General features: G+C 54.6%; 1 long non-coding RNA gene across 1 annotated transcript in view; it reads left to right on the plus strand.

Annotated features, from left to right (window-relative positions):
* Positions 1–299: 299 nt before the first annotated feature.
* LOC122234104 overlaps positions 300–3,625 on the plus strand; it is an 11,861-nt gene continuing 8,535 nt past the window's right edge. The window contains exons 1-2 of the long non-coding RNA XR_006211839.1: positions 300–523; positions 967–1,099. This is a non-coding gene — a long non-coding RNA (uncharacterized LOC122234104). The remainder of the gene's footprint in view (positions 524–966; positions 1,100–3,625) is intronic.

The raw sequence follows: 3,625 nt of genomic DNA on the forward strand, positions 1-3,625 counted from the left end.
CTGGGGAGGGATGGGTGGTGAACTTGACAGGAACTGAGGCATTCTGCTTGATGAGGAGTTAAGGTGGTAGACGGTAAGGCCAGGAGAACCCACCCCAGGCTGCTGCCCCCCACAGAGACCACCCGCCCTCTCTGGGCAAGGGAGGAAAGGCACAGGTGCTCGGCTGAGGGTGAGAACCTTGAGGCTGCCATTTATTTGTCTTACTATTTGCTTAACGCCTGTCTTCCCCACTGGACTCTAAGCTCCATGAGGGCGGGACACATGTCTAACACAGGGCCAGATTGTGGAAGGAGCTCGATGAATTGTTCCAGAATGAATAAATGTGCGATCCAATAAATGGATGAAGATTCCGACGTTAGCCAGGATTCCGTCTTCTCGGCCCCCAAGCCTTTGTCAAAGGGAGAACATTCAATTCCCCTGATGGCCTGGCACGTGACGGGACATCGCCCTTCATCCCGCTCTCCCCCCACCTTCCACCCATGGCCCGTGTTTCCACGCCTTGTGTCTTTCAGACCACTAACCTGTAAGTGCCTTGTGGGCTTTCTGACACTTCCTCTACGCCGAGTTGGGACCCAGGGGGGATGCTAGTCAAGAGAGTCTGGGAACAGTGGAAATGGGAGCTCCCACCCCACTGCTGTGTCCCCAGCCCCCTGGGGTCCAATGACAGCACTGGGTGGCCAGAGTTGCCAATCCTCTGGAGAGCAGGGGGTGAAACGATCTCCCTTTAGGAAACAGGACGACCGGCTCCTGGGTCCTGAGCGGCAGGGGCTGTGGAGGGAGGCAGGACCCCAAGACGATAGGCCTCTCTCTCCTAGCCACAACCATGAGTGCCTCTAAAGCGGGGGCCATAAGTAACTTTGTGTCCCCAGCCCGGGACGGATACAAAGTAGGTCCTACGGAAGGGTCGAATGAATGAGCCAACGAATGCACGGCTGGATCTCACCGGCGTTCTCCCCTCTCTGCCAGGATCTGAGAAAGAAGTGCTCATAGCAGCGACGGCCCCCCAGGGTCGGCTTCCTGGCTTCTAATGGGGTTCACGGTCTTCACAGTGGAGTGCCACCAGCCACATCTCTCCCGCGTCCGTCGCTCTGCTATGCGGGTGAGGAAGGAGTCATTGAAGCTGGATTTCTCTGCCTGGCTCCATCCTTACGGCCGGCGTGACGTCGGTTGAGTGGCTTCTCTGAGTCTCAGTGTTCTCGTCTGTGCAATGGGATGATAATAATTCCTTGCGAGCTTGCCGTGCGGACTTAAGGCCCCGTTTTTGGTAAAGTATTGGCGTTCCTATTCTCATCCTTTTTCTCATCTGAGGCTAGAGAGGCGGGGCCGACAGTCCGCTGAAAGCTGGCAGGATGCTGAGAGAAACCGAAGCACGAAGATGTGGGCAGATATGGGGTTTGGGTTTTGTACCCGGGACGCAGAAAACTCGTGAAGCCAATCTCTCTGTCCTGGGCACGTAGACGGCACATTTCTTCCCAGGAGGTGCCTCTTGGGCTCCCGGAAAGTCAGTGGTGGCAAAGCGAGGCCGGGGGTTGGGGAGGACCCCTCGGGAGGGACAGCATTGCCCCAGGCTGTAGTTTAGATCCTCGGGGAACACAGAGTGAGACTTCCCAGTCTTTCCCGGTCTTCTACTAGCCAAGGCCCCGCCCGTCCCCTCAGAAAGCGGTTGCCTTCTGGAACAATAGCACAGGGTTTCTGGTGTTCTGTCCTTACCTGAGCTGAGAGCGTTTCCTCGGGTCTTTTGCTGCCCACGTCTTCAAAAGGGCAGGTCCCTTTCCCAGCAGAGTGGGCATCTGGCGTCCAGGCATCCAGCTTGAGTTCTCAAAACCCTGCCAGCCCCTCGAGAAGCAAACGGTCTACACTCCCACTTTTAACGAAGACATCCGGGAAGCTGGCTGTGTGTGTTCAGAAATGATTTCCCGAGGGTATGCTAAGAAAGGCTAGTCCAGGAAATGGTGGCATCTTCCTGGGAGGAAGCCCTTCTAGATAGGAAGGACCGACCTCAGGGGACACAACCTTCCCCTTCCTCGGCTGTAATCTCGGGGATTCTTGGCCTGTGAATGGTTCGGAGTCTTCTGATTTGATTTCTTCTACCCTGCAGGGGACAGCATTGGGTAAAGAACTGTGGAATTCATGTGATAAAGGAAGAAACATTTGTTCTCAATTATCCAAATTATTGTTTGCTAATTGAAGTACAAAAGGGATATTTTTTTTCTCTCTCTTTTGGTTGGTGTAAGCCCCCCTTCCCTTAAATCTCTTTGATTGAGCAAAAATGCTTTTGGAGTGTTTACTTTAATCCATACATCATTTTTCCTGATTAGTAGCTGTTCAGTAATGTCCTCGCTCACGGGGCAAGCTTTAACCTGAGCTGTTTGTCGTCAAAGTTGCGGAAACGGATACACGTTACCTAAACACCACTGCCTATCTGTCGCACTGGCTGGATGTTTCAAAATACGGGTGTCGGTTTGGGGGCCAAAACTCCACCCAGCCCTCCACCGCCGTCCTGTAGGCTTTCTCACGGAGTATTTTCTTAGGTCAGGTTTTCCGGAAATAGACTCGGAGACGGAGACTTGCGTGCAGGACGTGTCCTCGGAAACACCACCTGCCGGGGAGTGAGGCAAGCGAGGGGTTTGGGGAGGGGGGCATCGCAGAGACCACACCCGATGCAGCGCGGAGCATAATGTCTGGGACGGTCCCTCAGAGATGTTCCAAACTGAGACCAAGAGGCTGGGTGGGCTTTGGGGGCCCAGCGCTGACCAGTCTTTGGATACGAGTTGCCAAGGAGGGGGTGTAACCCTGGGTGAGGTGGCTCTCCTAAATGCCCAGAGAGGGAAGCAGTTGTGAGCAGTTAGCAAGCCTCACTCCAGGGTGGGCTGGGGCTGACGGGGGCAGGGATCGAGCCCCTGCAGCCTGAAGGGGCGCCCAGGTAGCACCCCGCAGCATCACGCTGCTCCCCATATATCCCCAAACCTCCTTCAGATGCGAACGACGGATGGACGCACGTGCCTGTTGAAGACACATCTGAAAAGTCAACGGAAACCTTTTCCGCTGCAGACGCTCAGACGTTGCGGTCCTCAAACTCCTTCCAGAATGGAACCCTGCGAGGTGGACGGTAGCTTTGTCTATTCTGGGCAGACGCAAGGAAGTTCTCTCTGAACTTCGGCCAGCGATCTAGGGAACTGACGATGTAGAACAGTTCCACGGGCCATCTCCTTCCTTGCCCGTCATCTATCATCCCGACCCTCCACCTCCTTTCTGAGTGATGACTGCACCCTAAACACATAAAATTAATCGCCGCTCGAGGCCAGCCAGGTGTCTCGCCTCCAGAAATTATCTCGCTGCTGCAAAAGAACAGCTCGGATCTGATAACGTCTCATCACTTCATATAAAGAGCACCTCGAAGTCGTACGGGAGCCCCCCTGACAGGTTTGCAAAGTTCCGGGAAGCCCAGAGCCGCCTCTGGCTTCATGCAAAGATCAGGTGATAGTCGTTGCAGGTAAAGGCCGTGTTTCAGGTAAAGAAGGAACACCTTGACTCAGAGCCGTGCTAATTAAATCGCCGGCTTCCAACAAAAGAGAATGCTGGTAAGGGCAGAATCAGGTGTGCACGCAGCATCGCGCTCTGTTCC

This window comes from Panthera tigris, chromosome E2, assembly GCF_018350195.1.
Source record: "Panthera tigris isolate Pti1 chromosome E2, P.tigris_Pti1_mat1.1, whole genome shotgun sequence".
Classification (NCBI taxonomy): Eukaryota; Metazoa; Chordata; class Mammalia; order Carnivora; family Felidae; genus Panthera; species Panthera tigris.